At 36.4% G+C, this 26,138-nt stretch overlaps 1 long non-coding RNA gene across 2 annotated transcripts in view; it reads left to right on the top strand.

Moving 5' to 3' along the window:
* The window catches only part of LOC132683772 (uncharacterized), a 330,738-nt gene that overhangs the window by 165,883 nt on the left and 138,717 nt on the right, over nucleotides 1-26,138 (top strand). For both annotated transcript variants that reach the window (XR_013557763.2, XR_009612375.3), the window contains exon 2: nucleotides 10,669-10,806. This is a non-coding gene — a long non-coding RNA (uncharacterized LOC132683772). The remainder of the gene's footprint in view (nucleotides 1-10,668; nucleotides 10,807-26,138) is intronic.

Genomic DNA, 26,138 nt, shown 5'->3' with positions numbered 1-26,138 from the left:
GATGGTGGACAATGAGAAGTTAATGACAGTTATGCTGTCATAGTTTTGCAAGTTGATGTATTACATTATTATCATTTGCATTCAAATTTTGACAACACTGAAAAAACTGGAGACAATAAGCAAATCATTAAACATTTATTAACTCTTAATCTACTCACCTGTGCATTAGGGATAACACTTTCTGCCTCGCCTACCTTACAGAGTTTTATGAGGAAAAAATGTAGCAAGGGAAAATTAGAAAGCGCTTTACAAATTTATGTAACTTTTTATAACATCTTGAGACAATTAAAGTGGGCTATAAAATCATTCATAACCTAATCCCTAATTTTAAAAATGCCCTTTCCTGTAGGAACTTTTTTTAAAACTCCGTTCTGTATTCACCTCAAAACTATGCAAGCACCACACACTGGTTGATAATAAGGTGGATACACCATTATCTGTGATCTTGGCTAATGTAGAATGTTTAAAAGAAAGAAAAATAAGCTTATGGGGCCAATTGTCCTTAACTTAATATTAATATATGCAGAAATATTACAAAATTGGAATTCGTTTTTGGTAGCTTTCCTATTCTTTTTTTTAATTACAGAAATTATTATTATTTTTTAAATTTTTATGTTTTAGAGACAGTGCACAAGTGTAGGTGAGGGAGGGGAGCTGAGGAGGAGAGAGAGAGAGTGTATCCCAAACAGTCTCCATGCTTAGAGCAGAGCTCAATGCAGAGCTTGATCCTATGACCCTGGGATCATGACTTGAGCCACATTCAGGAGTTGTAGGCTCAACCAACTGAGCCACCTAGGCATCCTCAGAAATTCTTTTCTAAGTAAAAAAAATGCATTTTATGAGCATTAATCTTAGTGTGAATCCATATTGGTTATATATTATCATTTGATAGAGGATAGAATTTATATAAGTTAGATGTTAGTGTGGAAATGAAAAATATAGCTAATTTGTGTGTTTCATAGCATATTTGGCACTATTCATATTGATGATAAGTGTCAGTGTGTCAACTCTGGCCTGCTTTCAACCACAAGCTGTGTATTCTTTTAATGACTAGTCTTTGCTCACACCTTTACTTTTAGTAGCCACTGTTTAATATTGATGTGCAAAAAAACCATAACACAATCATCACTCTTAAGTAGAGCTTGAAAACACATTCCTATGAAAATACTGGCTCTTACCTAAAGTATGCTTTGGATACTGAAACACTGACTTGGGAACAGATTGATAATTGGCATTGTGTTGCCCTCACAAGGAATTATTTTGGAACTAAGTAAGATAATGTTGATTGTGCTGTATAAACACAGCAGGCTTGTAAAGTCTCAGTTTTATTTTGCATTAAAATAGTTGTCAGTAACTTGACTAATAAATATCTTTTCAAAAGTGGTAATAGTTGATCAGTATAATAATGTCAAGCATGTCTATTTCAAACACACACACGTATGATTGGCGATTGTCATTTTAAAATGCTATGTTGTAAAACTTAAAAACAACAACTAGGAAGCCACAAATACTCTGTTCTTTGCCTCATTAAAAATTATACTTTTGGAGAGGCAGCTGGGTGGCTCAGTCAGTTAAGTGTCTCACTTCCGCTCAGGTCATGATCTCACGGTTTGTGGGTTTGAGCCCTGCCTCGGGCTCTGTGCTGACAGCTCAGAGCCTGGAGCCCGCTTCAGATTCTGTGTCTCCCTCTCTCTGAAACCTCCCTGCCTCACACTGTGTCTCTTTCTCTCCCCCCGCCCTCTGTCAAAAATAAATAAATGTTAAAAGTTACACTTTTGAAACTCCAGAAATGGACTTGGTTCTTAGACCCTCTTATCTTTATTGGGAAATAGAAGAAACAAGGATTTATTTTCCCCAAACCCTGTTTCCTGTTAATTCTAAATCCTTCCTTTCCAGGTCCATTTGTGACCCAATCAATATTGTAAATGGCAGTGGCTAATTTTTGACTTTTCTTACTCTCCAAAGACTAGTGACCAGATGACCTTCACACCTTTCCTTGCTTGCTAGAGATTAGAGGAGCAAATGTAGTGCACCAATGAATATGTGACAGGGGACTCAATTTAGTACAGCCTCATTGTTTTGCAAAAGCCATACAATTGTGAGAATTGCTAGGGTCACCACTACAGAGAACCAACTCTTTGCTGTTTCCCGAAGGCAGAATGTCAAGACTTAAATGGTGTAGCAATGGCAAAAAGAATGAAATGCTAGGAAAGATCTTTGCATTCTTCAGAGGTCACTGTAACACTGGATGAAACTCTGCCTTACATATTACTGTATCATTACATGTATTCTTAAAAGTGATAAATGTTCTCAAGTTGAAGCAACTGATTATTAGGATTTCTACTATTATTTTGGGCAAACTCATAAGGAGCAAAAGTGAACCCATATTTTTTGATGAGAAAGAACTTAGTTAAAAATCAGGATTTAATTTTTGTAGCTGGGTAGCAGAGAGGACAAACCAAGATCAGAATCATCAAGGCTATAAAATCATTGTAAAGTTTCTCTTCAACCCAGATGTTCACAAATATTGCTATAACATAAATAAAATAATTTTCTCATGATTTTTTTTCTGGGCAGAATTGTAACTCATCCTGAGAGTGTGTTTATAGAGCAATTGGTACAGAAAAATAGTGATAATATCCAAATAACCGAAAGATTACCACTGCAAAGGTTAATTAGCGATACTCTCTTTTAATTTAAATATTTTGCATATTCACAGCATTCTTTACAAGGCCAGATTATTTCTCAGGACACTATCATTTATTTTATATTTCATTTGACTAATGTTTGGTTTCCCCTAAAATTTTTTTTAACATTTATTTATTATTTTTGAGACAGGGAGAGACAGCATGAACGGGGGAGGGGCAGAGAGAGAGGGAGACACAGAATCTGAAACAGGCTCCAGGCTCTGAGCTGTCAGCACAGAGCCCGACGCGGGGCTCGAACTCATGGACCACGAGATCGTGACCTGAGCTAAAGTCGGATGCTTAACCGACTGAGCCACCCAGGCGCCCCGTTTGGTTTCCCTTAGGAAATATTTTCTTCCAACTCAATTTTTGTCTTTCAATGGTATTTAATCTACTTTATATAAAATCCCAAAATATTTGCTGCAGTTTTATCATTGTTGCTGTTAATATTATTACTAGAGCCTGTAAAATCTACCTGATGCCTACATGAAAACTTACATATTAAATCTACTGAAAAATGGATTACTTAACGTTTAGTGTCAATTTGCTTCATGAGTAATTTCAAAAATATTACATTTTATTCTGGATAACAAGTTTCAGGATAGCTTTTATTTCAAAAGCCAAATAATTAAGGGGTACCTGGATGGCTCAGATGGTTAAGCATCGGACTTCTGATTTTGGCTCAGGTCGTGATCTCAGGGTTCATGAGTTTGAGCCCCTTGTCTGGCTGTATACTGTCAATGCAGAGCCTGACTGGGATTCTCTGTCTTCCTCTCTCTCTGCCCCTCCCTGCGCTCGCTCTCTCTCTCTCTCTCTCTCTCTCTCAAAATAAATAAATAAACATTAAAAAAAAAGACCAAAAGCCAAATAACTAAGTTGACCCACATAGATCTACATGAATCCACAGTCTACTGAAACATCTTTGGGCCCTTAAAAATACAAAATATGAGGGGTGCCTGGGTGGCTCAGTCGGTTGGGCGGCCGACTTCGGCTCAGGTCATGATCTCGCGGTCCGTGAGTTCGAGCCCCGCGTCCGGCTCTGTGCTGACAGCTCGGAGCCTGGAGCCTGTTTCCCATTCTGTGTCTCCCTCTCTCTGACCCTCCCCCGTTCGTGCTCTGTCTCTCTCTGTCTCAAAAATAAATAAACATTAAAAAAAATTAAAAAAAAAATACAAAATATGATACTTGCAACATCACCAATGCAGAAATATCTGAGCCTGGTTAGTCTCAAACAAATTGGGAGTGCTGTTCACTCACTGTGATATTAAGAGACCATGATGTCACTTCAGAGCTATGTAGATAGAGGAAGACAAAGAAAAAAAGAGAGCTGATTCATGCTTTAAAAAAAAAGAAAAAAGAAAAAGAAAATCCTAAATAATAAGGCAATGACTCCAAAGCAGTGACCAGGAAATTACTTTCTGAGTAAGATGCTCCAGGGCAAAAGTCTTTCTTTAACAAATATTGTTTAAGGCAGTGAAATCTGTTTGCCATCATTTCTTTCCTCCCAGGTGATTAAATGCAGAAGAAAAACAGTCATTTGATAGCCACAGAAGCTATTTACTGAAAGTATATTCAATCACCATAAACATTATTTTTACAGCAAGACTAGCAAAAGATACTATGGGGGATCTCATAAAACATTTTTAAAAAGAAAAAAATGTTACTACCATATATTTTTATGAGAGCTTCAGAGTGATCTGTATGCAGCTGTTTTCTCCAAGTACTGCCTGACATTGTAAGCTTGGATTTTGGAGCCAGGTGGCATAAAATTCAGTTCCCAAATGGGAGAGATTTTGTAGGCTAAAGAATAGGTTCAGGGCTTGTTTTGTTTTGTGACTAAGGATAATTCCTGATTATTCGCTCTATATTTCTCATCTATAAAATGAGATAACCTGTTGTAATATAAGCACTAAATAATTATAAAGAATTTTATTGTCTATACATTTTAAAGACAGAGGGAAAGAAACAGAAAAAACCTTTCATGATACGTTCCCCAAATTGAAATGTTCTTTTTTTCCTTTTTCATCCTTTTGAAAATTTGACATAAGTAATTCTATAGGAAAAGACTATCACATCCAGTTCTCTGGGGTTTACAAGTAGAAGCTGCAAGGTTTAGTTAGAAAGAGAAAGGACAGACTCCAGCTCTCAAGATACAAACTGGCTCATCCGGGAGAAGCATGAGGTACTACAAAAGGTTGTTGCCAATGGATGTGATGGGAGGAAACAGCTAATGTGATCCCTGTTGTGGGTGATTAAGGGCTTCCATCGTGTGGAGCTGGGATCTAGACTGATTTTAAGAGACTACACAGTCCCCAATGCTGGCTCTATCCTCCTCACATTGTCCTTTGGTTGTGACTTGTCTTTTTTGTCTTAGCCCTCTCTTCCTGGGAAGGTGTGAACCATCATTTCATATCTCCTATCTTTTACTAGTCCAAGGCGAGGCATCAACTCTTTAAACCTTTCTCTTAATGACACAGACTTCTGACGCACAAAGATAGAAAAGGACTCAAGATTTTCTTTGTCAGTTTTATCACATCCCCTCCTTGAGGCAATAGAAGAAAATTGTCTAAATCAGTTTTTCTCCACATTGGCTGCACAAAAGAGCCATCTGTGGAAATTTTTGAAAAATACCAGGGTATGAGCCCGACTCCAGAGGTACATTGCAGGCAAAAGTATTTTTTTAAAATACTCTAGTGTAGCCAGGCTTGAGAACATCTAGTTGGGTATTTGAAGGGGAGAAGGACCAGGATGAGAAGGGAAATGAAGAAGGAATGGTGAGGACTTTTAAGATTTTATTTGTTTATTTATTTTAATATATGGAATTTATTGTCAAATTGGTTTCCATACAACACCCAGTGTTCATCCCAAAAGATGCCCTCTTCAATGCCCATCACCTACCCACCCCTCCCTCCCACCCCCCATCAACCCTCAGTTTGTTCTCAGTTTTTAAGAGAGGACTTTTAAGATTTTAACAAGAGTTTTGTGTATAGTAGTTTAAACTATAAACTATGTTTATATAGTTGTTTGAAAAGATCAAGCAGACCTTCGATTTTTAAAAATTTATTTTATTTTTTATTTTTTAGAGACAGACAAAAAGAGCAGGGAGAGGGGCAGAGAGAGAGAGAGAGAGAGAGAGAGAGAGAGAATCTTAAGCAGGCTCCACACTCAATGCCAAGACCAATGAGGGACTCTAACTCTCGATCGTGGGATCATGACCTAAGCAGAAATCAAGAGTCTGCATTCAACCAACTGAGTCACCCAGGTGCCCCAAGATCAAGCATACCTTCAAAAGGAAGTTTGTCACTACTTAATGTACTTACAGGCTTGAGAGCTATTTCAAGGGTATCTTGAGCACTGGTGGCAGGGTTGGAATGTGTGTGACATCTATAAATATAACTATATGGAGCTGGAATCCACAATTCTGGCATGTTAAAAACAATAATATTATAATCTTATTAATTTCAGTTTTTGTATACTTAGTAGACATTGTCCAAATGAATCCAATGTAGCATTTGTGTGTTAAAAATTAAAATCAATAATAAATCTGTACTTTTTAAGAAAGGGAGAAAGGGCAATTTTGCTTAATCTCCCTCAGAGACTCATTACACTATGACTTGTTATGGAAGTCTGGTCCCTGGAAATTTTCCTGAAATACCCCAAACATTACACATATTCTGATATATAATTTTGCCTGACTCAGGTGACATTTTCCCAAGCCTCATACATTGGCCTAATGTTTTTCTTCTATGATGTCTTCTCTTGGGGTTTTTCTTCCTTTTTCAGAGTTTCAATTTCCTTGTTATTTGAATGACATTTAAATTTGTCCCAGTCCCTTCATCCTCCTTAATTCTGCTTTTTCATTTTCAACTGATTGCTGAATACATTCCAAAGGGGATGTATTCATGATGACACGTGAGGGTAGTCGTCTCCGATTCTATTTCAGGACAGCTTAAGAAAGTGTATATTTAATTTTAATGATCCTCATTCCTTACTTTTGTCGGAGTTCTCAGTGAAAACAACGTAAAAGGCAGATCACAATCCCCACCCCCGCTAAAAAAAAAAGCAACAAAAACCAAAACCAAAAATCTCAGGATAATATGTTATTAATTACATCAAAAGATCTCTGGGATAGTCCTCAGTTATATTTCAAAATATTTATGATAGAATTGTATTATAAACATTCTTTCACTATGCTTAAAACTGATTATATTCACGTTATAAATAAGCATAGTTAAGTAATAAAATTCATGCATTTAAAAAGAGCATTAAATAACCATTTCTTTTAATAAATATATCAAATACCCTATATAATTTTAATAGTATGTTTTTCTCTTGAGAATGTGCTCAGCTACTGGAAAAAAATTGATAATGGATATAGTACTTTACTGTCTGAATTTAATTTATAGAGAAATAAATTTAAGAAAGAACATTGAGTGTAATCTCTAGGGTACTGAACTGTGAAAAGTTTTTTCCCCCAAATATTTAAATTATTTTTATATAGAATATCCCTTCCCCTCTTTTTGCCCCCAAAGCCAAACTACTGCTCTATGGGGGAAAATATTTATATTAGTTTCTAGGAGTTTATTTATACCCAAATAATGCAATTAAAACAATTTAGTATAAACTATACAATCATATTGAAGTGTGTATATGTGTGTAACTACATTCTTAGTTACTAATACTCCAAATAGCTTTTAGATAATAATAGTAGGGATGATAATAATAAATATAAAGCTAATTTTTAGGATCCTGATATTGAGGGATTTTTTTTAAATGCTTATTTATTTTGAGACGGGCTGGGGAAGGATGAATGAGAGAGAGAGACAGATAATACCAAGCAGTCTCTGTGCTGTCAGCATAGAGCCTGATGTGGGGCTTGAACTCACAAACTGTGAAATTATGACCTGAGCCGAAACCAAGAGTTAGTTGCTTAAGTGATTGAGCCACTCAGGCACCCAATGATATTGCAGAATTCTTAAATGTAAGCTTTATTTTTTGAGAGGCAAACCACTTTACAAAAGCATACTTGTATAAATGAAAAGTTAAGATGGGTTTGTTTTTATAAATAAATGGACTTTTCATGTTTTATTTGTCTTGATAATACCACAACATATTTCCAGAACTATTATGACTAGAGGCTATTTTGAAATTATGCTGTGCACATAGCTAGTGTGCAAGGCTAGGCTGGTATGCCTGCTATTTTGCTCTTTGTAGGAAGATTTTTTCAGATGATTGAACTATTTTTTTTTATTTGATGAGTACTCACCTGCACAATGAGAGTGTAGCCTTCACTGCTTACTCTGGAATGTTTTTCCAAAAAGCTAGGGGACCAAGATAGGTAATTGTGAACTATACTATGAATGTTTGATTTTGTTTTCATCACAGGAGTCTATGTTCTGAGGAATTGGCAATAATTTGAAATGACTTCAACAATTTGGACCAGTTTTATTTTTCCATTTGCTCCAATGGGTAGATATTCTTCTGGGTTTTCCATGAGCATTTTCTTTACCTGTGGTTTTGCTGGAATATTTCTGTGATCACATGGTCAGAGTCTTTGACTTACGTCTCAATCCTGCTACAAGTAGAAACTCATGTGATATCTGTAGGCATTTGGAAAGCTAAATGGAAATATCCCAAAGACTGATTCATGAGAGGAAGTATGAGATATTTTCACTTCCTCAAAAAATGATAATAATAATGTTAAGATACAGAAAATATTTTGGAGCTAGAGACCATATAAACTGAGCTATATTAAATAGGATTGACCATTGTTTGCCTACTGGAAAGCCCTTGACCAGCTGTTGGTGCAATGTGGGCTTCCTTTAACTATAGCTGGGCCCCGATGAGTATAGGCAGACCTTAGAAAGTCATACTTAGGGAAACTGGAGTAAGAAAAAATATAAATTAAGAAAAAGAGAAAATTCTTGACATCTGTGTCAAAAGCATAGGAATCACATATAAGAATAAAGGTTACTGGTAAGTAATCAAGAATTATTTCAGCAGCAAGAAAGCCTGTTATGTGTTCAATTTGTACAAGAAAAGGCACTTATACTAAAAACATATGTTTTTGAGATAATTCCTATAATCATTCTGGGAGGTAATCTAATGTAATTCTTTATGTGAAGATGAGTAAACATAAAACCATAGTGGTTGGTAATTTTTTTCAAGTCTGGAGGAGTCATTGCTTACTGGCTTAGACCATTTCAGAAAGCCAATTCCCAAAGAGCAACACTAAGTTTGAAAAATTAACCACTTTACCATTTTTCAGGTAACTTAAAAGAAATTGTATTCTCCATTTAAAAAAATATTAACAAATACAAAGTGGTTGGTATTTGAGTATGAATTAAGCTGTCTGAATTGGACTTCTTATTTTGCTAAGGGAAGATTTCCATGAGAGTTTTTGTTCCTTCTTCTTTTACTTCCTTTTTTGAGATTTCTCTAAGAATGAATATTTTAGTAGTGCTCTCAACATGATTCACTCTTGAAAAAGACATATGCTGTGATTGTTGTCTTACTGAAATGCAGTGAAATAAAGTTTTCAGAAAGTTTCAATCTTTTTTTTTTCACATTTGTATCCCAACAAATTTTATTTTATTTTTATTTTTTTTTATTATATGAAATTTATTGTCAAATTAGTTTCCATACAACACCCAGTGCTCATCCCAAAATATGCCCTCTTCAATGCCCATCACCTGCTCTCCCCTCCCTCACCCCCCATCAACCTTCAGTTTGTTCTCAGTTTTTAAGAGTCTCTTATGCTTTGGCTCTCTCTCCCACTCTAACCTCTTTTTTTTCTTTTTTTTCCTTCCCCTCCCCCATGGGTTTCTGTTAAGTTTCTCAGGATCCACATAAGAGTGAAAACATATGGTATCTGTCTTTCTCTGTATGGCTTATTTCACTTAGCATCACACTCTCCAGTTCCATCCACGTTGCTACAAAGGGCCATATTTCGTTCTTTCTCATTGCCATGTAGTACTCCATTGTGTATATAAACCACAATTTCTTTATCCATTCATCAGTTGATGGACATTTAGGCTCTTTCCATAATTTGGCTATTGTTGAGAGTGCTGCTATAAACATTGGGGTACAAGTGCCCCTATGCATCAGTATGAAAATTTTAATCTTTGTTTTTTGTTTCTTATAATCAGAATTCAGTCTTTCTGAAAATGATGTCTATATTCATTTCCAAAGACTGCTTTGAGAAAGTACCACAAATTGGGTGGCTTAAATAGAGGAAATTTATTCTCTCATAGTCCTAGGAGCTAGAAGTCTGAAATCAAAATGTAAGCGAAGTTCATTTCTGAGGGCTGTGAAGGATAATTTTTTCTATGACTCTGTCCTAATCTTGTGGCCTCAGAGGGGTTCCTCAGTTTATAGAGATGACATTTTCCCTATGTCTTCACATCTTCCTTCCTCTATGGGTCTGTCCTGTGTCCCAAGTTCCCCTTTTTATGCTTATAAAAAGTCATATGAGACTAGGACCCACTCTATGACCTCATTTTAATTTGATCATCTACAAAAACCTTATTGCCAAATAAGGTAACACTCAGAAGTACTGAGGGTAAGGACTTCAGTGTCTTTTGGGGGTGGGGGGCAGTGGACACAATTCAACCCAAAACAATATCCTAAACAGGATTAATGAAAATTTAACATTATCTTATATTCTGATCTTTGAACATTTCATTGATTATTTCCATCAGCAGTTACAAAGACCAGACTTACAACAAAAACATCCTTTCTCATTTTAATATACCACTTCAAGTTGTCATTCCTGTTTTTATATTCTAAGAGTTGGACTTCTTAAAAAAACAGTTCTGTGTTTGTGACCTTATTTCCACACCCCACATTCACTCCACTATAATATGTTTTCACATTACACCACACTGATGAAATTGCTTCTGATCAAGCTAACGCTGATCTCCATTTTGCTAAATCCTTTTGAGATGTTTTTTCCTGGCCTCAATTTGTTTTGTCTTTTCAGATCATTGTTGGAAGATACAATCTCCAATAGGCCTGAGTGCCCCTGGAAGTTTTTCCTGACTCTGCCAAGAATTCAAGTCCTTGACTACTCTTGTGTCATTTCTCAGGGTTGTGTTTTCAGCAAATACTGAGGAATAAGGTAGCATTTTCTTCCAGTTAAAGAGCATGCTTGCTTCTATCTAACTATGAAAGTGATTAATCTTTCAAGCTTAGTGTTGCTCTTCTATAATGCAACCCACTGCATGTGCCGGCATCCATCATGGGTACTCCGCATCACTCCATGACGCTTAGAACATATGGAGAACCAGCATGACCATCGTGCTGCTCCTACGACCACTCTTTTTGCTATGACTAATAAAGTCCTTTGTCTCTAACCCAGGAATCTTGTGTGTTGTGCCGGTATTCACAAGACAGTAACAGACTAGCTTATTAACTTTCTTTTCGGGAGAACTACCAGACCTTTCATAGTTCTTGATAAAAATTTGACATTATTTGACGTTCTCTTGTCATGGCTATCAGATGCCCTTTGGAAGATGTTCCTTTCTACTGGGTCATCAAATCCTGAGTTTCTTAAAGGTCATAAATAGGCTTTTTTTTTTTTTTTTGAGTATCTTGCTAGGAAATTTCAACACATTGCCAGTTCTGGTTACCGTGGTGATGCCCAGATTTATTTCTCTAGCCTAGAGCTCTTCTCTGGTATATCAGTATATCCAACTATTGACTTGACATATCACTTGGATGTTTTGAAGATACCACAATTCATGATGTACACAACCAGATTCATGGTCTTTCTTTTTAAACTTCCTCTTTCACTATCCTTCTCACAGCAGATGACATAGCCATTTATCCACTTGCTCGGGCCATTTCCTTCTTCCTATCGCTCACTATTCCTATCTAATCTGTCACCAAGACCAATTACCTTTATCATCTCAATATCCATGGAATCTTATTTTTCTCTTCATTGTTACCTTCATTCTGTTCTCAGCTACCATTATCTCTTAAGTGGACCTCCTAATGTGCCTCCTCTACATTCATTCTGCTCTCCCTCCAATCTATCCTCCAACTGAAGCCAGAGTGAATGATCACTTTAAAACTCACATTGAATCATGTCATCCTTCTGCTTAAAGCTGGCTTAAAACTTTCATTGCACTTAAAGTAAATATCATCTGTTGACTGCTACTCATGTTTTTGATCACGGTCCACATAAAGCTGTCAATGACTTCCTATTTGGATTTGGATCTTTTATTACATGCTTAGATATAATGCTGTTCCTTTTCTTCAGAACACTTTTGGAGATGGTCATTATATATCTTTAGTGTGGCTATTTAATTAATGTTTATGTTTCTTCTTAGCAAGTAAGCTCCATGAGAGTAAGAACCCATGTTTGAGTTAGTTTACATTTATCTCTAGCAAGGAGTACAGTGTTTGTCTCCAGAGTGGCACTCAACTATTTGAGAATGAACAAAAAATGATGGACACCATGGATAGGCTACTGTACCTTTTTCATCATAAAATGTTGATTGTGCTTTAGCTAACAATTCATACAAACTAGATGCTTTAAAATTATATATCAAGTTATTTTAGCCTTTAAAGTTCCCTATGACTTTCTATCACAATTAGAATGAATCCAAATAGCTACAAAGTTCTATACAATTTAGGCCCCATCTAATCCAGGAGCTTTCTTGGAGCACTTTTTTTCGGCCAATACAATAAAGCCACACTGGATGTCTCTCCCTCATTTCCATCCAGAAGCTTATGGGCCAACTGTCCCACTTAATCTTTGCCTCATTGACTCCTTTCGTCACTTGAGATCTTAGTTTAAATAGTTTAATCTTAGTTTAATCTAAATTTCCCTGCCCATCAAATCTTAACTAGTAATTGAGTAATTCTCTCCTCAGTAGTACTTTTTAAAATTTTGTATTTTTCCCATTTGTCTATTTATTTACAGTCCATGTTCTGTTACTCCTACACAAACACACACCCACACAAACACATACACAAGCACACATACATGCATATGCACAAGCACACTGCCTCACCCCGCTAGAAAATTCTTTGCATGTAGACTTTCTTGTTCGCTGACATATCCCCAAGACTTATAAGAGTGCTAAGTACATTGTAGTCACTCAACAAATATTTTTTTAAGGAAATAAACATACTCTTAAAGTTAGGGGTCAGGAAATCTCCAGCGATGCTTTTGGTTTAGGAAGTTAAAACCACTTCTTACATTACTAAATGTGAAAGTGATTACAATTTTTAACATGACTCAAAATAACTTTTTATAATTTGAAGTTTGTCTTTAAGTCAGTAGGCAATCAGTAGATCTATGATTTTTCTGTGTTCTTCATTACCGGTTTACTTTGAGAACAAGCTGCCTATTCCTTCTAGTAAGGTAAAATTGAGCAAAAATTTAAACCAATGTGACAGAATCTTCTGATATTTAATTTGGGGTTAGTGCAAACACAGAGGAGCCAGACTGTCCCTTAACAATCCTCTGATCTTGAAACGCACCTTCCTTCTGTACTCTGTGTTTGGATTTGAAAGCAACATACTGTGCAAACCACATGCATCATAACATTGTCAAAAGTAGAACTTATTTCAACCTCTTTGCCTTTATGATGTGTATTAACAATCAGCCAACCCCCATTTTTTCTTGTTCTTTAAAGATATTAACTTAAGAATAAGATAGCTCATCTGCTTTTCCTGTGAATTGCATTGACTTCACAATTATGAATTAATGCTTGAAATCTACAGGACTCCTGAGTGGGAAGTTAGGGCATGTTTAGAAAAAAGGTGGATGAAAATTTAGTATTTATTTGATGTAGAGGAAGAAAACATCCTTTCAGTGCAGCTTAGCACTCCTTTTCTCACTTGTTTCCATTAGGTAAAATAAAGTATAAATTCTCCTACACTGTTGACAACCTTTCCGAGATATGTTTTTGTCTTTTAGAGTTAGCCTTAGGCAAAATTTTGAAATATTTGGAATTATCTTTGTGGATCTTGTGTTAGTGCTTCCCTTTATTTTGACATTGCCAATCCATAGCGTCTAAAGGTCTAACATTTCAGCTCCTCATTTTTATCTCTTCTTGGCTGTGTGCCATTCTCTCTGCCTTTCTCTTCCCTTTCCCTCCTTCTCCTCAATCAGTGGCCCTGTTTAATCTGATTAACAAATTCAAACTAGTTGGGAAGAGCTAATTGGTTAGTGCACTGCCCTTTAAGGAATTGCTTTTCTCTTTAAACCAGGGGCTAGGGACTATCCCTTCACTTAAATGTATGACTTTAATGATTTCTGTTTAAGGCTTTACAGGTTTTTGTTTATTTTGTTTGTTTTTATAATCAAGTAAGAGCAAAGCAATTCAGTTGGAAATAATAAAGATGTATTAAAAATAAGTCCAGGGGCACCTGTGTGGCTCAGTCAGTTAAGTGACAGACTTCGGCTCAGGTCATGATCCCACAGTTCATGGGTTCGAGCCCCGTGTCAGGCTCTGTGCTGACAGCTCAGAGCCTGGAGCCTGCTTCGGGTTCTGCGTCTCTTTCTCTCTCTGCCCCTCCCTGGCTTGTGCTCTGTCTCTCTTGGTCTCTAAAAGATAAGTAAACATTAAAAAAAATAAATAAATTAAAAAAAAATAAGCCCAACAATCACACAATTTTGTGGAAAGGAAGATTATGATTTGACCAATATATTAAATAAAAGCTCTGACAAATGTTGAAACACACAACCTTTAAAGGGGTACAAGACATATGATGACACATAATCAAATTTGTCACTTCAGACATGTGAAGTGTAATCAAATACCTGGTGGCTAGGTTGTAAGAGAGATAAAACCCAAGTCCCTTTCTGGAATTTCAGTGAGCCAAAACGACAACAAATGTGGCCAGTACCAAATGCAGGATGTAATCATAAGGGCTGGTTGTGAACAGCTCTCATGGGTCATTGTCAAAGCATAGTTTCATGTTTCTCAATTTAGGTTTCTTTTCAGGAGCCAGAATCTACCTTGTGTTTATTCTAATGTAGCTGGGATCTAGTGTTTTGTAAAAAGAGGGCCCTATGGGGATGCCTGAGTGGCTCAGTTGGTTGAGTACTGGACTCTTGATTTCTGCTCAGGTCACCAGTGTCCTGGGATTGAGCCCTGTGACAGTCTACACACTGAACCTGGAGCCTACTGAAGATTCTCTCTTCTGCCTCCCCTCCTCCCCACTCCTCTTCTCTGCTCTCTCTCTCTTTAAAATAAACAAATAAAATAAAATAAAATAAAATAAAATAAAATAAAATAAAAAACAGCGCCCTTTGGAGAATCTGGTCCATCAAAAGTAGAAGCAGAGTTTCTTGTTTAAAGCTCTAGATACAAGATTTTTTACTGAGAATGAAAATGTTCATTATTTCTTACCCCTCCTCTTTTATTTTCTACTGTAATTCAAGCATAAGTGGGCATGAAATGATTATATGGCAAAATCTCCATCAGTCAATAAGCAGCCTGGACAAATTAAGCAAGATAATATTTGTTCAGTGAGGCACGTTCTGTTTGTCAATAGTAAGTGCTTTATAAGTGGCAGCAATTAACTAAACATAGTATTATTATTATTTTTTAAACATAGTATTATTAATAATAATATGATCTTCTGTAGCTGTGGGTTGGGCAGTTAGTAACTGTTTTGGTTTTTATAGATAGCTAGAAATTTATCTTTTTTAAATAAAGAATTGTCTTCTAGTCAGCACTCAGCCTAGAAGAAATGCTTTTTACCAAAGGCCATTGAACTCAGTAAGACAAGACTCATCGTAGGTAATAGCAGAACAACTTTGCTTTGGAGAAAAACATGAATGATGGAAATGAGTGCTCTCAAAACAATACAGATTGGGGTAAGTAAGTGGCATATAACATATACTGGCTAACATAAATGTACTTAGCACTTAATACACACGTATGACTACAGAAATCATTCTAGGGGCACCTGGGTGGCTCGGTCGGTTAAGCGTCCAACTTCAGCTCAGGTCATGATCTCACAGTTTGTGAGTTCGAGCTCTGCATCGGGCTCTGTGCTGATGGCTCAGAGCCTAGAGCTTGCTTCAGAGTCCGCCTCTCTCTCTCTGTCTCTGCCCCTCCCCTGCTTGCACTCTGTCTCTCTCTCTCTCTCTCTCTCTCTCTCTCTCTCTCTCAAAAATAAATAAACATTATATAAAAAATAAATAATTATAGATATGTAGATATAAGAATCCATTTAATTGATATATTGCTCTCTCTCTCTCTCTCTCTCTCTCTCTGTTTCTCCCTAATCTTTATAATGATTCTTTATGATGACTATTTTCCTCATTTTATATATAAGAAAATTGGGCTTGAAATAATTTCAATGAGTCTTAAAGCTGTATATAGCTCTATATTATTTGAAGGTTTTGTGGCTCCAAAGCTTGAGTCATGGACCACCTTAAGAAAGAAACGAGAAGATAATGATGGAGTAGGACAGTGGAAGAGGGACAAGGATGGGTACAAAGAAATGGTGTAGTAGTTTTAGTAATAGGCATTCCTGGGTTTGATGATAGCTCCATCAGGTGCCACCTGGATATCTTGGTTAAGATAATTAATTGTCATAAACTTTGGTTTACTCCTCTTTGATATGGGGCTAATGATACTTCTTAACTGAGTGTTGTGAGAGTTTTCTGAGATGAAGTATTTAAATTGCTTAGTAAAGAGTCGTAGGCTAGTCTCGCATGTAAGAAGCTTGGAAGTTGTCACTGTCCTAACAAGTGAAAATGTGAACAAGTTAAAGGTCAATAACACTTCTTATATCCATAAGGGAACTAGGTCACAGGACAAGCCACTGCTTCCAAAATTGGAGAGACTAACAGGTGAATATAGAAGATCAGAACTTAGTGGAACAAAAGCCCTAGAGCAGAAACATCAGGAGAAACAGTGTTGGGGTAGGAAAGCCTGAACTGTAACTGATGAATTGCTGGAGGATCGGTGTGGATAAATTTGAGACTTGCAAAGTCCAGGGAATGGAGTCATAGGGGCAGGTGTTACATTTTTGTGAGTTTTACCTCCATGAGTTTTTAGTAGGGGAAGGGGAAAATGAACCATTTTGAAATATGCCAGAGCTTTCTAGTCTTCTTTATAAGGTCTTCCCTCAGGAGAACCTATGTAACCAAAGACTGTGTCGTTTGTTGGGGTTTTATCAGAGCCTAACTGACCTGAAAAAATAAAGCTTCACCCCACTGTAGGCACTCTGTCCCACCTAAGGAAGGTAAAATAACCTAAGAAGCACTCGTGAGGTTCACAGATCAGAGGTACAGGCTCACTAAGACTGAGACCTAATTATAGGACTGTAGAATGCTCCCTCTCCCCTCACACCTCAACACTACATTATTAAAGGTCCATTTACAGCAGCTCCTTTTATCCAGTACATCATGGTCAGTTATAAAGAAAATATACAAGGTGTGCTAATGGATAAAACAAACAAACAAACAAAAAAACAAACAAAAACAACACCACACAGTTTGAAGAGACAGAGTAAGTATCAGAATTAGACTCAGATATGGCAGAGATGTTGGTATTATCAGACTGGGAATTTAAAACAACTATGATTATTAATATGTTAAGGGCTCTAATGAATAAAGTAGACAACATGCAAGAGCAGATGGATGACGTAGACAGAGAAAGAACTCTGTCTGAAGAAAGAACTAAAAGAAATGCTAAAGATCAGAGACACTGTAACAGAAATGAAGAATGTCTTTCGTGGGCTTGTTTGTAGATTGAACACTGAGGAAAGGATCTCTGAGCTTGAAGATATCTCACTGGAAATCTCCAAAATTGAAAAGCAAACAGAAAAAAAAAAACAGAATATCAAAGAACAATGCAACAACTACAAAAAAAGTAACCTATGTGTAATGGGAACACCAGAAGGAGAAGAAAGGGAGAAAGGAAGAGAAGAAATATTCAAAACAATAATGACTGAGCATTTCCTGAAATTAATTTCAGATACCAAACCATAGATCCAAGAAGCTCAGAGAACACCCGGAAGGATGAGAAAAAGTGGTACATCTAGGCATATCGTGTTCAAAATACAGCAAATCAAAGACAAAGAGTAGTAGGTATTCAATGATTAAAATAAAAAGACCTCAAAATTGTATGTACCTTCAGTTTATTGATATAATTGATATTTGGTAAATTGCATGTAAATAATGCTGTTATGATCCTAATAAGTAACTGATTACTTTGCTATGTTTCTAATATTATAAGGACAAAAGGACTTATCATTATTAGGGGGAGGTATGGAAACTGATGGACTATGGACACTTGTAGCCATCCTTGTGTTGCCCAGAACTTTTTATAGATTAGGGCCTGATCTATGGGCCTCAGATCCTTGGTTACTTTGCTGGATAATATGGACTCAATGCAAATATTAGTGTCAACATACAGATTCCCCTTCACATGGGTGTAAGGGAGAAATCATTCAGAATTGACTTAAAAATACCATCTTTGTGTTCTACTGCTTTAAAATCAGATTGTGTATAAAATATAGAAGATTATTTTCTATATAATGAGATATTAGCAAATAACACATACTATTTCACATAACTGTCACCTCAACCCCTACCTCCTTGGGACTATATTTCCTACTTTGTATGAGAAAATGTCTAGGGATTCTTGGGGCACCTGGGTGGCTCAATTGGTTAAGAGTCCAACTCTTGATTTCAGCTCAGGTCATGATCACACAGGTTCGTGGGTTTGAGCCCCTCATCAGGCTTCGCTCTGACAGTGTGGAGCCTGCTTGGGATCCTCTCTCCCCCCACCCTCTCTCTCTTAATAAATAAATAAACTTAAAAAAAGAAAATAGCTAAGGATTCTTTAGTGATTACTTGAAAGAATAATGAAAGGGAAAAAGAGTCTCAGTCTCTGTATTTCCTATCTTTCTTCTTCACTCAGAACATTTACCATGACAAGTTCTAAAAAGATTCTTGTTCTCTGAGACTCCTGCTAGTTCTATCTCCTTCTTGAGATTTAGGAGGGGTGCCCAGAACATGATACAATGCAGAAGCTTCCTCTTCTAAAAGGAAGCAGAGCCGAAGTCTTGACAAAGAGAGAAAGCAGGGGAATTCCACAAAACAAAGTCAACTCTTCCAGTTAGAATCTATGATGATTCCACAACTTATTTTCTAATTCTTTTACATTGACTTTAGAAATATCAGTAAACCTTTTGGATTTTTATCCATCATCTCAGGCCCTAATATTTTATTAATAGATATAAAATCTCAAGCTTTGTCTTTCTGAGTCAGTGTTTCTAGCTGTGGAAAAGCCATATAATTTTTTAATAACACAAAACTCTTGGTTTCTTATTGTTTTCTTATTTTGAAAAAAATTTTTATCAAAGATGTTAACAAAGGAAAACATCACAATATAGCATATAGGAGAGAAATTTGTACTCATATTATCACTGTGCTGGATTCACTTGCAGAATTTGAAGATACATGCCCTGGGTTAATGACTGATTTCTCTTATGAATTACATGGAATCAAAGAACATGCTAATATTTAGTAAATAATATTAACACTGGATCGGAGTCATCATGTGTGGGTGGAGGTGTCAAGGCCTCCTTCTTTGTATTTATACATCCTTTTCAGGTCATTGCTAGAAATTTAGCTTTTCAGATTCAATCTTGTTCTGATGTTTTGGGATCAGGTGAGGTCTAAGTTTTATATTTCCTCTCTTGAGAAGGAATGTTTAGGAAATAAACACAGAATTTGGAATTTGGATCCTTTCCGTTTCAGTAGACATTTTATAAACAGATGATTATTCCTGGGTTTAGGGAAAAAGAGATGCCAGATGGTGAGGGTAAAAAGCAATGTTCAAACTGAAATTACTGCAGTAATAGAGAAATAAAGGAAGAGCTATATGGTAAAGTGTTTTTTGATTGTCTATTTTATCTATTTCCAGCATTGGCTGGAATAAACCTTCTTCAAGAAAATGAATTGTAGCTTCAGACTCTTAAGAGGCCACCACAAACAAAATATTAGTAAAAATACAGTAACATATACCTTGACAGGATGCTTTCTGAATTGAGTCTTAGAGTTTCTAATTTCTGTCTTTTTATGAAGGAGTCTGTGTTATGAATTCTCTAAAAATAGCTAATTGGCCTTGATTGAGGGTTTTACTCATGAACAGTTTGGTGAGTAAATAGTGTAAGTTCCTCTGAGTGGTGGAAGAGACAGTGGCCAAGACTTCATTCCACAAATATTTGTAAGCATATTTTATAATCTAAACTGTCTCTTTAGTGATGTACTTTGAGAAGTGAGGGCAGGGAACTCAGTGGCTGGGTTCTGCTGGTGGTGAGGGAACAAATTTATTGAGCCGCCTTTGCATAGAGTTTTAAAAAGTAGAAACTCTTAGCATCAGAGAGGACAATTCTTAAACCCAAAGATGTGTACATGTGCACTTTTGTATATTTAGTAAAAATTCTGAACTCTTCATTTGAAACTTGATCTTTGAAAATGTTGAGTGATCCAACCTATGCCTATCTATGCCATGCCATTAAGTATGTACTTCAGAGTTAAAGATGAACTAAGAATGTCTGCATGACATTGGTCTGTGCTTTCTCTTTGAATAGGAAATAAAAAGAAATGGTGACTCTAATGCTTCCTATATTTGAAAGAGCAGTTTGTGTGTTAGTGTGCAGGCTGTGTGTGTGTGTGTGTGTGTGTGTGCACACGTGCGTGCCTGTGAGTGTGTGTGATTATTCTGTTCCTGATTTTTAGACATCTTAATACTTATAAATTTTAGGATGAAATTTTAATCAATTCTATACTAGATTACCTGTAATGATTTCTACAATAATCCTTATTACACTTCTATCCACACCCCCTTGCAATGTGACTTAACCACTTCACCAATCAAAAGATAGAGTCTCTTTCCCTACCTCTGGAATCTAGACTCATCTATGCTTGCTTTGACCAATTTAATATGGTGAAAGTTACATTGTATAACACCTGAGCCTGGGTCTCAGCAGACCTTGTAGCTTCTACACTGGACCTCTTGGAATGCTACTACCATCAAGTCATGTGATGTCTTGCCCACCATAAGATGAAAAGCCTCAAGGAGCAGAGATGAGTCATTGCAGCTAATGCATTTGAGATGAACCAGCTGAGACCGGCAGCAGTCATCAGAAATGTGATTGAGGCTATCATGTGTCTTTCAGCCCCAGTTCAGCCACTTGATGACTTCATCCATTTGAGTGACCCTACAAGAGATTAGCAGAAGAATTGCCCAGATGAGCACCCAGCCTGAATTGTGTTTGTTGTTTTAACCCACATTTTGTGGTGATTTGTCATGCAGCAATACATGATTGAAATACGTTCCCGGCATTTAATTTATTGAATTTTATTCATGGTGTCCCTTAAGCAACAATCTTACCTTGAGTTTTACTTCACATCACCACAGTGCTAATGCATTAAGTAGCATTGTGTATTGAGTACTTTCTGCGTGCAGGTATGATTACACACCTTTTACTTTCTCGGGCTTTACAAAAGGAAATAGCCAGGAATGAGAGGAACTTCTTGATCTTTATGAATTACAGGTTCCTGTTTTGCCTTCTAGCTTAACTTAATGTAGTGGAATAAAACAGACAAGCTTGAAACAGAACAAAACAAAACCAAAGGGAGATAGCCAAAACAAAATGAAACAAAACAAAACAAGAGGAAATAACCAGTAGAGTTTTGTCCTTATACATTGATATATAGTAAATCAACACTATAGCTTAGGAACAGTTTTTTAAGAATCTATAGAATAATTTACATTTTACTCCGCCACATACGTGGACATATTTACCAAAGACTTAAACATTAGAAGATGTTAAAGAAACGCAAAAGGATATCAGACGGGGAATTCTGAAGGATAAGTTTTGACATGAGCCTTGAGAAAAGAAAGCTTGGTGTACTAATGAAATTCTGAATAACAAACAGTGCCAAGGAAAATTAGAACTTGCTCCCAGGAAGGCTAAGAAGACTCAAAGTTATTTTAAGTTTCTGTTAATAAGTTTTCAGCACTGTTGCACACTATATAAATTTTGTTGTGTTCATTAATATTCGAACTATTGTTTCTATAATAGGTGATGACCCAATCTCAAACAAATATTCTTGGGAAACAGGGCCTGGTTTTAACTTAGAAAACTTTTTTTCTTTAAAATGTCTCTCTCAGTGTCCACCATATCACTGAAGAAACACTTATGTATTTTAAATTGTTTTAAATTATTTTCCCTTTACTTTCTGATTTTTTTCTCTCTTTCCCCTCTCTCTCACCTTCCCTTCTTCCTTTCCTTCTATCATTTCAGTGTATTTGTTCTTTGTTCTGAAAGATATTTGCAGAGAGGAAGGATATGGAAATTAATTGTATTGTTAGTAAACAAACGTCTCTTTAGAAAGCAATTTAACATATTAAGTTAATTAAGTTAGTACAGGAAACAAGAGCAAGAAACTATAATTATCATCTGATATCAAAATCTAAAACACATCCAAAGTAATTATTCATGGGTTATAGGCCTAAAATAAACACAATATTTACAAAAGAAGAAATATAAATGGAGCCACATTAATTCACCTTGGCTTCCCCTGAAGCCACCTCTTACCCCTCTTGTCTTTTCCCCTGATTCAGGCAGATGTTGTGAGCACTTAAATCAGAGAATTGATTCCAAACATAGAAGTAAGTGTTGGTCTTAATTGTATCAGACATTAATATCTCGCATTGCAAATAATTGCTGTTTTTCTAAATGACTCTTATTGGGACACTTCAATTTGATACTTTGGCTCCTCTCTAGAAGCAATGTGTTGCTAGGCCTCATTGCTAAGCAACACCACATAGTGAGAAAAGCTGAATTCTAAGGTTTTAGTGTCACATTCAAAAAACTATTCTTGATCTATAATTTAACATCCAATAATATGTACATCTATATGGTATCTTTGATATACATGAAGCAGGACTTATTTTAGATGATCTACAAAGTTTCCTGATCAAAGTGTGATTTCTTTCAAGTTCCAAAAGACTTTAAAATACATAGCATCTGTCATCTCTACAAAATTTAATAAGCAATTTCATTATAAACAAATCTGGCATTTTATAAGTATTCAGGTATTAGTTATATCCAGTTGGCATTTTCATGAAGAGTGGTACTCTTACCAAACATTCAAGAAATGAAAGCGTTGAGAGAGAGCTCTCCATGGGTCTTTTAGGTTTCTGCACGTCTTCCAAGCCGAGGCACTGACAGCTTTTAAGCAGGCTGTTTTTGGAGGATGCTTGCACAGAGAACGATTTTGGAAGGTAGAGATGGTGTCTCCATCTAGAGCAAAAACAGATTTGCTTAAACCCCTGAAGATAGAAACAGTGACTTCTTCTGGAGGGAAGGGCAAGCTTGTTTACCGCCTATTACAAAAAGTTCAAGTCCTCTAAGCTCTGTGTTCCACTCTGATAATGCAATTCGCAGTGTGTGCAAGTTATCACCTGGTTCTCTGCATCGCCTTGTGGGAACTGGGGCTTGGGGAACCTATATAAGAAATAGCAAATTCTCTGGTTATTGTTGTTGCTGTCAGTCAGAAAGTCCTTTGTCTTTTGTCTCTGACAAGGTCTTGTGATTTCTGACAACATCTGTGAAACTGGCAAGCTAGCTTATTAGCCTGAGAGGAGGGTAAATTCTCAGGCCCTTCATGGTTCTTGACAGAAGGTACACTTCCATTGATGGTGAAAATTATAATAAGTGAATCCAATCAAAAGAAGCTTCAGGAGACTCTGAATCACGAAGTAAGAAACAAAGAAAAAGAACATTAAAATATTATTTATAAGTAACATCATGGCATGTGGGTTCTAGGCAATGTGATTAAGAATGTACAGCTTGTGCCTTATCTTTAATTGTATAAAATCATTTGTTCCTTGTTAAAGAAGTTTCACCATGAACTAAGATGTCAAGGAAAAATTCTTTTGGGTAGGCACACCTTCCAAGAATTTTTAATATCATTCCATTCAGGTATTTTTCTGCTTTGTCCAAATACGTATCTCTGATCATGCCTCATTCAGGAAAATCAAATTATTAACTACCTGAAGAATTGTTAAAACACAAATTACTAGGTCTCATTCTTACAGTTTCTGTTCCAGTAGATCTGGGACAGGCCTGATAATTTTCATTTTTAACAGTTTTCCTGCTGATGCTAATGGTTCTGATCTGAGGACCAAGCTCTGAGAACCATTAACATAGAATGGTGTTTGAAATGGTACAACATATATTTTCTTGGTACCACATATTTAAATCATTTAGAATCATACCAACCTAGGTGAGAATCTGAAATCTGCCATAACTAGCTATATAATCTTGGAAAAAATAATTTCTCTGAGACTCACTTTCTTCATCTGTAAGATGGGATTGATCATTATAATAACACCTATTTCAAAGGAATGTTTTAAGTATGAAATAACTAACCCATGTAAAGTGCTTTGCATATGTGTGGCACTTAGTTAAGTGCTTCCAAAATGATAATATTATCATTCGACTATATTCTATAGCAACTTATTTTTACAATAAAGATTCAGAAAACAATTTATAAAATACGAAAATCTTCTCTCAGTTCCTTAAAAATACAGTTAGAATGGTAATAGAGGTACAGTTATTATATAAAAAGATACAAATCTGTTTTAAATATTATGGAACTGGTTAAAGTATTTTTATTAAATCAGCATGTGATCCCTGAAGTATATCATTTACTTGGACAAGTTCTCCCAGACTTCAGTAAAATGTCTCCTATGTGTATACCAAAACATTTTTGGCTATTGAGGCTGGCTTTCATTCCTGTGGCTGGTATCATGTGCACATCCTTCTTGTGATTGTTTTCACTTAAAATTGGACATTACCTCATGATATCTTTGGTAGCAGATTACTTTGATTTTCCAAAAGCTGTCATAAAGTCTAAGAAAGTCCACTAGGGGTTAGGGGAGAAAATCATCAACTTCCAATGTAATGATTTTGTGTTTTATGAGGATTTTTTCCTTTTTTTCTCTTTTCCTCTAGTGAGGAAATGCTTTCTCTTCTTTTAAGTATTAGAAAAAGGAAATCCATAAGAAGCACCATGTCCTTATCATAGAGAAGCTTATTTTTAAAATGTCTTTGTAAGGATTTCTGTATGTGAGTGTGTGTGTGTGTGTGTGTGTGTGTGTGTGTGTGTGTGTGCATAATTTTCTAGTAACAACAGTAAGGCAAAGATGTTTTTTAACGTCTGCTTAAATCCTTGCAAATCAAGGTGTGGGCCATAGATAGGTAGCATTAGTATTACCCAGGAAATAAGTTAGGAATTGTAAAATTTTAGACTCCCCCCAGCCCCAGACCTATTGAATCAAAATCTGAATTTTAACAAGACCCCTAGGTGAGTTTTACTCACTTTAAAATTTAGAAAGCACTGGTTTAGTAATATCTCTGATAGTATGAATTAATATCCTTTTATTTAATTGATGCATACTTCTAATTTTTTTTTTTTTAACGTTTATTCATCTTTGAGAGATAGAGCGTGATCTGGGAAGGGGCAGAGAGAGGGAGACACAGAAGCAGAGGCATGCTCCAGGCTGTCAGCACAGAACCCCACTGTGGGGCTTGAACTCACGAACTGTGAGATCATGACCTGAGCCAAAGTCGGACGCTCAACCCACTGAGCTACCCAGGTGCCCCAATTGATGCATACTTCTTCCTTCTGTTAAAAGCAATGCATGCTCTGTGATACTCAAGCAGGGATAAATTAAGAGAATACATGTTCTGGGGCACCTGGGTGGCTCAGTCAGTTGAGTGGCCCACTTAGGCTCAGGTCGTGATTTCACAGCTCGTGAGTTCGAGCCCCGCCTGGGGCTCTGTGCTGACCCCTCGGAGTCTGGAGCCTGCTTCGGATTCTGTGCCTCCCTCTCTCTCTGCCCCAACCCACTCACATTCTGTCTCTGTCTCTCTCAGAAATAAATAAACATTTTTTTTTAAAAAAGAGAATACATGTTCTTACTCAGCAAATTAACTGATGTTATCTATCTATATTAAAATTATATAACATTAGATGAACTATTTTCAAGCTCATGCAGAAATAGACATGAAATGGTTAAAAGCAAATATTTAGCTTCTTATACTGTAGGGTAGGTTAAGAAGGAGAGGGCTGTTAGTCTCAGTAACTCCTGATGCTCATTTTCCTGTTCAAGAGAACTTCCTATTCTTCCTAAGAAAGTGCCGAGTTTAGACATCCAACTCATTGCACCAGCCTGAGAATACAGAGACAGTGGCCAGAGAACAGCATGCATTAGGTTGCAAGGATAGAGTGGGGATTCAGCCTGCACCTAAAGAGAGAAGTCATCCTTAAAAGGTCATCCTTAATGGCGGCCGGTATTTATCAGGGAGGCTTTGAGGGTAGTATACTTTCTGCCATAGACAAGAACAAGGATCTCAGTAGCAATTAGGAATTTTCTGTGATTGGTAATG

This window comes from Panthera onca, chromosome C2 (assembly GCF_046562875.1).
Source record: "Panthera onca isolate mPanOnc1 chromosome C2, mPanOnc1 haplotype 2, whole genome shotgun sequence".
In the NCBI taxonomy this organism is placed as follows: Eukaryota; Metazoa; Chordata; class Mammalia; order Carnivora; family Felidae; genus Panthera; species Panthera onca.
The sequence above is the reverse complement of the archived record's forward strand: the minus strand, read 5'-3'. Positions and strand labels throughout refer to the sequence as shown.